The sequence below is a fragment of the Mauremys reevesii genome, linkage group 2 (genome assembly GCF_016161935.1).
Source record: "Mauremys reevesii isolate NIE-2019 linkage group 2, ASM1616193v1, whole genome shotgun sequence".
In the NCBI taxonomy this organism is placed as follows: domain Eukaryota; kingdom Metazoa; phylum Chordata; order Testudines; family Geoemydidae; genus Mauremys; species Mauremys reevesii.
The window spans coordinates 182548308-182561136 of NC_052624.1; the positions used below are offsets into that span (position 1 = coordinate 182548308).

General features: G+C 41.3%; 1 long non-coding RNA gene across 8 annotated transcripts in view; it reads left to right on the forward strand.

Moving 5' to 3' along the window:
- Window positions 1-1448: 1448 nt before the first annotated feature.
- The window catches only part of LOC120399443, a 92755-nt gene continuing 81374 nt past the window's right edge, over window positions 1449-12829 (forward strand). For 3 of the 8 annotated variants that reach the window (XR_005595166.1, XR_005595160.1, XR_005595163.1), the window contains exons 1-2: window positions 4892-5105; window positions 8695-8882. This is a non-coding gene — a long non-coding RNA (uncharacterized LOC120399443). Of the gene's footprint in view, window positions 1515-2867; window positions 3219-3292; window positions 3354-4589; window positions 4699-4891; window positions 5106-8694; window positions 8883-12829 lie in introns of those variants that run through there. The other 5 variants (XR_005595161.1, XR_005595165.1, XR_005595164.1 and 2 more) reach the window with 5 other exon arrangements.

The following is a 12829-nucleotide window of genomic DNA, read 5'->3' on the forward strand; positions in this document are numbered from 1 at the left end:
TCAGATAAGATTCAAAACTGGAAGAGACCGAATTGACAGTAGTTCTATTTCAGATGTCACTGAAATCAAGAAACTTAACCAGAACCGTAGACCTGATCTGGCAAAAACCTGTATCTGAAACTAGATTCAGATGTAAAAAGTGTTCCTTAAGCAAGCTCACCGCTAACAAAAGCTGCATTTGAGCATTGATATCAGATAATTGCACACACGATTAGTTGCTAGGGCCCTGATTCAGCATGCTTTTGGCATGTGAATAGTTCCATTGTTCAGACCCAAGTTTTCTTAAAGTAGACATAGTTAAGCATCTTGCTGATCTGGGGCTTACACGAAGAACTACATTTGAATGTATATGGCCTGTTTGCATGTGCAAATCAGGTAATTGCACACCACACTATGCATCACCACATGCAGTTACCCACTTTACCTGTTTATAGGGATGGGCTTACAAATAATGAGCCCCTTTGGAAATGTGGTGCTTTGTGTGTAGCAGAGGTGCAGGTGAGACCTCTTGCATCCTTTCTATTCCATCAGAGTGGCCAGAGCAAACTATGTAAACATCCATGAAACACAGGTGCTTTTTAAAAGTTGAGAACAGAACCTTAGTACAGCCATGAAAAAGCCTACGATACTTAGCACTTTTCAATTGTATGAAAGAATTACTGGCCCTATTTTTAAACATGGGAAAACTTAGGTATAATGAGGGTGACATGTCCTGTGTGCAATGTATTGAGCACTGTGTTGGAAATGCAAGCTATATTTTTAAGAGTGTGTAGGGGTGTAATGGAGGGGGTGTTCCTGGTCTTACTTGCAGGCTAGGAGGCTCTGTAGGGAAGCGTGCAATCAGAGTCAGTCTGGAAGAAGACAGTTTAGAGCAAGGTTATGCCTCTCTGCTTTAGGGAGCATCCTGCTTTGCTTCTCTCGCTTTTTGGTTACTGTGTTATCATTATGGATATTATGAATAAAAGTAGTATTATGTTACAGACTTTCAAGCAAGAGTATTTGATGTTTTTATCTAACTTCTCTGTTTGTATGCTGTAAACTTAACACCATGTTACAGAGAAAATTTGTGACAGAGTAAGGAACAGAAAATAGGTCTCCTGACCTGTACTTTAGCACTGCTTCTAGTCTAGCACTACTCTGCCTCCAGTTGACGGAGAAATTGGGTTGGAAATACTGTGAGAAGAAAAAGGGTTTCTTGTGAGTTTTCTGATCTTTCTTAATTATGGATAGGTCAGAGATAGAAGAAGAATAGATTTTCTTGTGGTATTTCCACTTCAGGTCTTAACAAAATATGCACAAGTGGTTGGTTATTCCTATTTTCATGAGCAAACAAAATTCTCAACAGATAAAAATGAACCATATTTCTTATGAACTTCAAAAATGATCATTTTGATTTTGGATAAAGTTTTGAGTCAGCTTTACAGTAACTGGATTTGTTTCTCCATTCCTAGCAACTACTGACTGCAGGCTGTGGAAATCCCCACATTAATTAGACAGAGAGAAATCCTAGAAGTGTGCGTATGTGCTATATAATTATGTGAGAGCACCTTTTTTTTAAGTTCTCAAAGTTCACAAGCTTAGCAGGACAAGTGTAAATAAAGTGCACCTGATTCCAAACTCTCTACAGATCAAACAATTTAAACTGCCCCCAACACCCAACCACTCACACTCAAACATGTTGTTTTATATGAGTCAATAAAAGCCTTTCTCTGATTCCTCTTCTTGCCCGGTCTTTGAATAGATGAATGTCCAAAAGAGACACAACATTTAAAAGATCTAGTTTTGTTCCTGTGTTTTGAAACATCTTCAAAGGACTAAAACACTTGGTCACTCAGTGATATTGGGTTTTGTTTGTTTGTTTCATTACATTATGCACTGCATCCTCTCAAGTAACTCTCCAATGCTTTCACTTTTTTCTCCTAAGCTACACCAAGAAAATCATCTCTGTCATTTTTATGGTTCCTGGAATTTTAAGCACACTGACAAAGGTTGTTTTTTGTTTGCCTTTGTTGTCACCACTACCCCAGAGCTGTTTCACATAGCCTGTAGTATAGAAGATCATTTTATTCCCTTGCCTTCTATTTTATCTCTTTGGTTTTGTTTTAACTTTCAATTAATTGCACACGTTCTCTGACCCCATTGTGGCTAAATCATTCTGAATTTTATCACTATGCTTTTCAGCACTGGCTCTTCCTGGTCATTTCATTCCATGAATAACTATCACTCCATCAATTTACCATATATTCCCATCTCATGCAGGGACTAGTTCAGCCACCCTTACTCACTGTGAGTAGGAGCTCAGTTCCTGATCCTATAAGCTGCTCCCTGTGTCTTGCAGAGTGTCACTCACTTTAGTAGGGCTCCATGCAAGAGTCTTCAAGGGCCAGATTTTAAAAGGTATTTAAAGGCGTAAAGATGCATGAATGGGAGTTAGGCACCTAGGCACCTTTGAAAATCTCACTAGTGCCTATTTTCATCTTTAGGTGCCTAAATACTTCTACAAAGCTGCTCCTAGTACAGAGCAGCTTGCTTGATTAAGGCTTTACTCTGTAAATAATCCCAGGGAAACAAGTGAGACTACTCATAGAAATGGTATTACTTAAAATGGCTCACAAAGCTGACTGAACCTGACCCCTGGTTAGAGAACTAGGATCAAATCCTGAAGTTTTTTTGTTTTTTTGTTTTTTTTTGCAAGGTTGAAAGCTTAGCTGGGCCTTTAAGAGGAACTCAGACCCCAGCTCCCATCTGTGCCTGGTTTACTTCTCAGATCATGTGATTGCAAGATACAGAAAGGCCTGCTGGGGAAGGGGACAGGCCTATATAAGGGTCCTTTCTGTTCAGGTAGAAAGCTAAGGAAAATGAATAGCTTGCTGGAGAGAAGGCATGTGACAACAACATGAGCAGTAGTTTCTTGTGGAGAGGGAGATGTAAGGCAGGAAGCTAGGAGGACAGTACTAAAGAAGCAGGAGGGAGCCTGGAAAGACACTGTACTAAACAAACTCTGAGAAGAGTCAGGGAGTAGGCCTAAGCAAGGCAGGTGATATAGGAATTGGCCCTGGAAAAAGTGAAGCAGGCAGGTTGGGCTGAGGGCAGACAGCTCCCCCTTACACTGTTAGAGTTCTCTAGGGAGGCGGTGAGAAGACCCTTTAGCAGTCCAAGCCATTTTTGGGGCTGTAGAAAAATAGACTGTAGAAAGCCCTACAAGGACTGGGATGAATGTAAGGAATTGGAGAGATGGCCTACTAAGGGTAAAGCAATGCGTCTTGTTGATTAAGACTCTCCTTTTGTCTAGAGGGCCAAATCATCCAAGCAGCTGGTGGAAGAGGAGCTCCATGCACTTCCTCATGAGGTAGGTAAGTCAACCTCCTTACAGGGAATGTTGCCTCTGTAGAACTTTAGGATCAAGCTGCTGATTCTCTAACAATCAATCTAACGATTGGTTTGCCTTTAATTACTTGGCTCTGTTCCAAACTGCTTCCACTCTCAGGCATAGTTTTTTTGTCACTTTTTTTTCTTCATCGGTTGCTTTTTACTTTGCATGTGGGGATGAAATGTTACTTAATGCTAAATATATGAATGTTTCTGAATTTGCTCCAGTGTATAAATATCTACAGAAAAAAATGTTGCTATTTTTGCAAGAAGACAAAAGTCCCAACTGAAGACACTGCTTTTCATTTTCACAAGAACAGGGTGAAAACTGGAGAGAAACCACAAATTGTCCTGCATTTACATAAACATGTGAAGCTACCACTTTTTTGCTGTTTTTACTGGTTGTTGTTATTTTGCACAGTCCTGCTTCTATGTGTCTGCTGCCTTTGATATGAAAGCATGATTTGGGGTTTCAGTCCCCTGACCACTCTGGCTGCTTTGTGTCACTAGAAATGCAAAGCAGCTGCAAATCTGGCTTAACTGGCAGAACGTAATGGGCAGTTTGTAGGTTATTCTTCTGTACGGTACTCAGTTTTCCTGGCAATTAGGTTTTGATTGAGTACCATCAACTATTTGGTGAGCAGTTCAAAAATTGTATAGTATTTGTTAGAAGTGGTCACCTTTCTGGGGCTCTGTGTTGCAGAGCCTTAATTTAATTTTAAATGTTTTATAAGTTTAAAAATATGATACATTTGTAGGTGGGATTGATGAAGGAGAACATCCAAAACTATAGAAAAATGGATTTCTGAATGAAGGCAAGTATTTGTGGAAAAATCGCATTTTGATAAAACTGGAGGAGCAGTGTATAATGTGTATTAACTGCAAGGGGACATGGCTAAGGCTGTGACCAACCATTGGTTAATCAATGAGGCAGTTGGTGGGGGTGAATACATTAACTGGAGTTGGGATTAATAGGGTTTCAATGTAATTAAATTAGTACCACATATAATATTCTGAAAAAGGAGGAGGTCATGTGTTCTATCGAGGTCCTTCTGCCTCTCTAAGTTGTGTTTCTACCCTGCAGTGATTTTTTTTTATCGCCTTTTAAGTACTGGTCTCCTTTTGAATGTATTCAGTTGCAGCTTCTATTACTGCCTTTGATAACCGATTCCACAAATTAACCCTTTGTATCATTTCTCTAAAACTCCTTTTGACAGCAGATTTCTTTTTCCAGCTAATCTAAGGAATAACATAAAGACTCAAAGCCTCAGTGAGATGCTTTTGGGCTACAAACGGTGCAAAACGTCTCTCACAAGCCAGGAATGAAAGGTATGTGACACCTCATTTAATGAAGTACATAAAAGAGATCTTGATTTATGTCCCAGTGCTTTTTAAACTGCCATCTCCCAAATAGTTCTAGAATGCAATGGATTTCTTGCACTATCAAGACTTTATGATATCACAGCCATTCTGTGATGCAAGGATGAGCTCATTCCGATTTCTTCAGTCCATGCAGAAAAAATAATGAACATTCACCTGTGCATGTTGCTAACTTCATAAAAAGTCCATTTGCTCTGAAAAGGCCAGCTACGGGTTTTTTGTTTTTTTGTTGTTTCTTTTTAAGTTGAGCTTTTGACTTGGAGAAGATGAGGAACCACAAAGATACCTGTGAACATGCCAGTAACCAGCTAGTGTAGCAATGAGTGTTCTGTCAATAGAACGTCTCTCTTCTTCAGGTATTGAGAATCTTGAAAGAAACCTGTATTTGCATGAGCGCTAAAGACCAGAGCCATTTTCTGTCCCTCCCTCATTCCCCACACATCATTTTCCCAAATGCCTGGCTAACAAAATGAGGCCTGCTTTAAAGGAATAGTCTTGGCCATTAATCGAGACACAAAGTGTGGTGTGTTCACTGGTTACTGGAGCTCATTAGCCCAATTCTTTCTCTCTAATTTCTTCATAAATACAAATGTCTAGAAAGATAAAGCTGAGCTAACAGTTTAGTCAGGACTCTGTTCATGTTCTCAGGTTTCATCGCATTTTGTACAGTTTGGAGGGCTGAGCGCCAATATTTTGTACCCTAGAAGAAGACCTCTTTTCCCCCTCCCCAGGTGCTCCTGTGCAGAAATCATCCAAAAAGGTTGATGCTTGTGCTCCCTGGGCACAAGCACCGTTATTAGCACTGGACTTTTCAAAGAGGGCAAGGCCACTTCTTGCACAGGCTGAATCTGGCACTGGAAGGACACATGCTGTGTAGAGTGTAGCAGACGCTATCCCTGTGTACCTTCCCCTACTGGCCCCAGAGGCATTCTGCTTGCAGGCAAATATTCTCCACCAGCTGCTATTGCTGCTGCTGGTGTGGCTCAACTCTCCACTCCCTCAGCTCCGCAGCAGTAGCTACTCACGCCATAATCTGGCCCCAGCTTTGCTGAGGACCAAATGCAATACTATGAATCTGCCATATCTGAAAAGAACAGGGTTTGAGCATTGAGTATTTGATATTTTTGACATATGTGATGCAATATGCTGACTACCAAATGTATAAACATGCTCTTGTTGTTATGTCTGGTGTATGGAACACTCTTTACATGAGATTCCTGGATCAGCCATGCCATAACAATCTACCTGGTGTTTTATGGACTAGTGTGACTTTTGTGGGTTATTATTGCTGGTTTAAGCAGCTCACAATCAATCTCCCCAGTAAGAGAGGGGGGCAGCCTTATTGTCCATTTTCAAAAGAGCTAGATTTTGTCTGAAAATGCCAGCTGCCACCTGCTTTAGGTTTAACTTTCTGCTAGAGTGAAATATATTATTTGACATATATTTTGCATTTTAATCGGGGCTGCAGTCAGGGTCAAAAATCATTTTGGAAACTTTTTAAGGTAAAGGTGTTTTGTTGTAAGACTCAAACAGTGAAGACAGGCAATCTTACTACAGGGATGGTCTCATTAAAAAGAGTTCTTTCATGGCATTACACTTATTGAACCTCAGCATATAGCTTACAGCACACCTGGATGATTATTTTGTAGGGACAAAACTCTTTTGTTACTAATTTCCTAATCTCATATTGACAGGTGTTAGCATTGCCCTCCCCATGTGTGGTCAGTACAATCACATCCAGGTTTGCATTGAAAAATGATTCTGCTGGTTTGGGAAACCTCTGCTCTTGTCTATTGTAACTGAATTTCTGTAGCAAATTATAACCTGGTGGAGTTGCAGCTGTTTGATAGCATTTTGATAACTAAAGGGCCTATTGCTATCACGTTACTTAATCCACTGACATTGTTTCTTTATTGACAATGCTAAAACTAATGCTTTTTCCAAAGGAAAAGTGGACTGAGGTGAACAGTGATGCTTTGTTGCTGAGGATAAGGACCGAAGGATAGGTGTTTCTCAGAGGAGAAAGAGCCACATTTGTTGACATCATGCTTCACTGTCCCAGGGATCTAGCCCATGCAGAGTATGAACAATGGGGCAAAATACAGTGCTTAAACATGCATATTAAACTCCTGCCAGCAGCTGCAATTATTAAATAACACCAGAATCTCCTCTAATCTTCCTCTGAAACAGTTTGAATTGGGTGCCAGCCTAATGTCTGTGGGAAGATTATTTCAATCCCTTGGGAAAAGGAGCTCCTCCATAAGAAGTTAATACCCTTGGGACAGTATATTGGAAAGCTGCATTTGATCTCCCCTGACAAATATGACAGAATATCATGTCTGAGAAGGTACCCTTTACCTGTCAGTAAAAGGTAGGTTATGCCACCCACAGCATGAAAGACTAAAAGACTCCCCAACTCCAGTTAACTCAAAAGCTGATAGTATTAGCCTGTTGGCAGCACTGTCGCTATCTTGCATTCATTGAATATAGCATCTCCACAAACTCTATACCTAATTAAAATACAAGTGGCACAATGTTGCTACCATGGTGTTACTACTTCTGGAGATTACAGGGAGAAGGGGAATCTTGTCCAAAGACACTGTGCTGCTTAGCCCCTTCTGCAAGGAATAGAGCCACGGAATTGCACAGAATGGATTCATCTTGACTTGTTAAAGCTCTCCCTAAAAAAAAATCTCCTCTACATACTAAGCTGCATGGTGTGACGGAGCGATTCTGGCGGGACCCAACTGAGAGTGCAGACCAAGGACCAATTAAGGGCAGTTACAGCACAGGGCAGCTGGGGCTTTGGTTTTTTCCCACCAACCAAACAAACCAAACAAAAAAAAAAAACTTTGGTCTCACACACCACACCACACACACACAACACACAATTTCCTTTAGACACTCCAGTCTCCCTCATCACCACCACACCACTGGGCACTGTGGGATAAAAAAATGGAAAAACAAAAACAAAAAAAAAAAAAAAAAATCCCTCGATCCCCAACCCCCAGACCCCCAGACCCCAGGTCAATATACATCAGATCTACACCACTCATCATGTTGCTGCCAATCCTTTAATCTAAAAAATCTAAAGGTTTATTTACAAAGGAAAAAGAAGAGAAGTAGAATTGGTTAAATGGAAATCAGTTACATACAGTAATGGCAAAGTTCTTAGTTCAGCTTTGCAGCAGTGATGAGTAAACTGCAGGTTCAGTTTAAGTCTCTGAATGCATCATCCCTGGCTGGTCCTCAGTCCCCTCCCCAGGAGCTTCAGTTTTGTTGCAAGCCTCCAGAGGTCAGTCAGAAGCAGGATTGAAGACAAGATGGAAGCATCAGATCAGGCTTATATTTTCTTTTCAGGTGTAAGAATCTCTCTGTCTTCACTACTGTGAAACAGCAAAAATATGGAGTCTGAGTCACATGGGCCAGTCCCTGCATACTTTGCTGAGTCAAGCGGTGTCTCTGCCTCTCTCCATGGGTCCCATTGTGTCTTAATGGTCCTTAAGCCACCAGCTTGTCTGGGGAGGCTTCCCCAGCAGCAAGCACAGCACAAACTTGACTGACTGACAGCATAGAGCATTCATTCATAACTTCAAAAATGATACAGACATACAGACAGCATATAATTATAACCCAAAAACCATAACTGTCTTAGACACCTTATGACCCCCTTTACTTAGGATTTGGTGCCACTACAGGACCTTGGTTGCAACCCATGTTCTATATGGTCCCCATTTATATCAATAACGTCACACATGGTATAGGGTTTATACACAGTCCCTCAAAGAGATGGGTCCATGAGTTTGGAACTTGGGATTGTATGAAGTCCATGGGCCTGACTTCTCCACAGTTTTACACTGGTTCAACTCTGGTTTCAATGTAGTTGCTCCTGCCTTATATCTGTATAAGTGACAGAAATCTATCCATTATGTGCTTATTTTACAGAGGAAACAAGTATTTTGGATTGTTATTGCTTGTATAGTGCAAAGAGTAGTCTCTTGTGGAGATGTAAGGACCATGGCTGCAGCATAATCTCCTAAACTGAGAGAGACTCTTCTATGACTTGGTTTAGGCCCATCAACACAGACCGCACCAGTTGCATTAGAAGACATTTTAACATGATCTCCAACAAGGTAAACTTCACCTTTTATTGAAGTTGTTCTCTAAACCTGACAGCTTAGTGGTAGAGTGGTCAGAGCTTTAGTGACTAATAGGGAGATTATTTTCAGTGGTACTGGTTCAGTGTGATTGGGAAGGGGATAGAGAAGGGTTATTGGCAAGGGGAAGGGTCAGTCAGGACAGCAAAAATGTAGGTCACCTAGAAAAAGGTGCTCCTTCAAAGGTCCTGCTAAATTCTGAAGGAAGGTGTTGTATAAAAATGACACAATCTCCGCTGATCACTAGACCTGTGCTGAGGCGCTAGTATTGTACAGTAGCTGAGGCAAACTGAGATGCCGAGGCAGATGGGGGACAATGTGTTGCAAATCCCTGACTACCTTGGACACTTGGTCCTCCTACAGAGGGATATTTCAACAGCTGTTTTTTTGTTAGTGAGATTGGATTGTGTACCCATCACAAACCCATATTGGTGTTGTTTCCAATTACAATGATGAATCTGAAAAAGCCTTCAAAATAGGACACTAAAGGTGGGAGCTAGTACCGAATGACCACCTCCTGTTTCTATATCAAACGCTGTCTAAATCTGTCATGATATTATAGGCTTTAAACCAGACTGCAAGTCAACAATAACAGTATTTCAAAATCTGTCGATGTGCAAGTTTGTCTGCATTTGTTCCTGATGTGTACTGTACATAAGATACCTGATTCTCCACTCAAACCATTATTATACCGGTGCAACTTCATGGACTTCTATTTTAAACCGGTATAAGAGAGTCGGGGCTACTGGACTAGTCCCCCAAAATCTGTGCCAACAATAACCAGCATAGAACCTGGTGCAGAGCTCTTGCCAGCAGAAGGTGGGAGCAACACAAGGTATCCAAAGCATCCCCTCTGTAACGAGTTGGATCACAGAAACCTCCCTGGGAGCTGCCAACTGATGTGCCAAGACTACCTCTGCTCCTGCTTTCCCTGGCAGCTCAGGACTCCAGCGCCCTGTCTTGCTGAGCCAGACACTCTCATCTGCTCCTACACAGACCCAGAGTCTGAATTACTTGCCCCAAAGCTGCAGGTTTACTTGAAAACAGCTAACAGAAGTGTGCTTGTCTTTAACACCCAGATGCCCAACTCCCAATGGGGTCTAAACCCAAATAAATCCGTTTTACCCTGTATCAAGCTTATGCAGGGTAAACTCATAAATTGTTTGCCCTCTATAACACTGATAGAGAGATGCACAGTTGTTTGCTCCCCCTGGGTATTAATACATACTCTGAGTTAATAATAAGTAAAAAGTGATTTTATTAAATACAGAAAGTAGGATTTGAGTGGTTTCAAGTAGTAACAGAAGGAACAAAGTAAGTCACCAAGCAAAGTAAAATAAACTGCGCAAATCTATGTCTAACCAAACTGAATATAGATAAGATCCTCACCAGTTCCAGAATGCTCCCTTTTACAGACTAATCTCCTTTTTGCCTGGGTTGAGCAATCACTCACACCCCTTTGTTCCAGTTTCTTCCAAGTATCCTGGGGGGTGGAGAGGCTCCCTCTTTAGCCAGCTGAAGACAAAATGGAGGGGTTTCCCAGGGGTTTAAATAGACTTTCTCTTGTGGGTGGAGATCCCCCTCCTCACTCCTACGCAAAGTCCAGCTCCAAGATGGAGTTTAGGAGTTACCTGGGCAAGTCACATGTCCATGCATGACTCAGTCTTTATGGGCAGAAGCCATTGTCCACATGATATCTTGTATGTCTCCAGGAAGACTGGAGCATTCCAAGATCCATTGTTCCCCAAGTGCTTCCTGATCGGGTACTTAACCTTGCAAATTCCTTCCGAAAGAAGCTGACCAAATGCCCCACAAAGCTTGCTTGATTTCTAAGTAAGTATACAGCCAATATTCTTAACCTCAAGTACAAAATGATATGTGTGTACAAATAGGATGAATAGATATAGTAGACCATAACTTTTACCAAGATATGTTACATGACACAGACAGCACAAAACATATTCCAGTTATGTCATATTCCCATAAAGCATTATGGGGTACAGTGTCACACCCTCTGCTTGGGGAAGTGAAGCTAATGTAGCTCGAAAAGTGGGCATTGCTGGTGGTGGATGGTGTAATTTGGGCAGCTGGTGACTGTGCTGATCCTTTCATGAGTCTCTGCTGGTGGGAGTTCCTAGGAAGTCCTCAACCAACAGAATTTTTTGGCATAGCTTCTTGCCCTTCCTTAGGTCAAACTCCTTAGCGTGCAGCAGGCTAGGCTTTGCACTTCTCTATTTTGACATGTCCTGGAGTGTGACAGCACTTCCTGACTGGAGCCAGCCTAGATTTGCTGTCTTCCAAGATGATTTCTTCAGTCACTGCCTGCCACCCAAAAGATGCAAGATAGGGAAATAGGTATAGGAAGCTGAATTCCACTTGCATTTACAACTGTAAATTTTCCACTAAATAATGGAGTTATTCCAGACATACACCAGTGTAATTTAGCACAATATCTGACTCAGGAGCTTCAGCAAAAATATCCATGTGGGGTTAGCTCATTCAGTTATCTCCTTGTGTGAGAAGTACCAATACCCTCTACACAATGAAATCACTTGGGGCCTATCAATTTAAAAACAACCCCTTCCCCAAACCCTAGGGTACAGTTGTTTCTGTGCATTTGTCAAACCCACTGTGATTCTGTATAGGTAGGTCAAGCTCACTGATGCTTCTGTCCTTTTATTCTTGAACATACAAATAAGTTCTGCTGCAGGTATTGTTCATATGGCTTCAAGAGGAAGCGGTATAGCTGGTGTTTGTTACAGAACTGTGCATTGGTAAAGCAAGTCCAGTACTTCCTTGAGTTCTGTGCAGTTCCTTGGTGTGAACCTTTCTTTCATTTCTCTTGTATCAAATGTAAGCCTGCTAGCTTTAAATTCTATTGCAGACCTGTTTTCTATACCGAGGCGATAAATAAGGGAATGCATTCCCCCTTCAGAGGTGTGTATGCTAGGTCATAATGTATCCACTGATCTTATGTCCTTATCACTTTATCTGAATGGTGCAGTATGTAGTGGAAAAAACCAAACATCTCCCAATAATATTGTACTGGAGACTTCCCGATTGCAATTCACTTCAGATTGTGTATTTTACAGACATGTCCAGGCCTCAGACTTGTAGTGTAACGCCAGTATAAAACGTACAGAAGAGTGAACACAGGTTACGTGGTGGGGTGTCCCGCTGTTCACCCTTGCCATTGAGCCACAACAGTTTCACATCTAGTGAATTCATTGATAGAGCTGGCTGGAGGATGACAATTCCATTTCATGATACCTTGTGAGGCTTGATTCATGAATGTAATGGGCCTGTAGATACTCAGCTAGAAGGCAGAATAGAATCACAAAGTATTAGTAGGATACCACTTCTAGTATTTGTAGAGCCTTCAACCTCTTCCAAAGTGAAAGGTGAATTATCTGCATATAAAACAAAGATCATCTTTGATCAATAAACTGACTGTACCATATGGTACAAATTGTACTGATGTGCTTTCATTTTAGAGACTACAGTCTACTGCTGTCCATGATGAAGTTGAAATAATCTAATTCATTTCTCTCCATTAAAACAGTTTTTTAAAAGCACTAAGCTTAACTAGCTGGGGACTGAGGAGGGAAGGGGCCAAATTATCTACTGATATAAACTGGCGGCAGAACTCCACTGAAGCCAGTGTAGCTGAGCCAAAATCTGGTGGAATTTGGTCCAATGTGTTCCAGGCCTGTGGGTCAGCCATTTACAGTCAATGAGGGAACAAGCTGATCCTTCAAACAAACCAACCCCAAGCAATTGTCTGTTTTTAGAAGTTGGATAGTATTATTTGATGTCAACACTTCCAACAGTTGTTGATAAATCAATAAAGTGAACATAAAATATTGAAAAGAGTGAATAATTTATTAATCCAGCATCCAGCTGTTAAAGCTAGGAATAGGTTA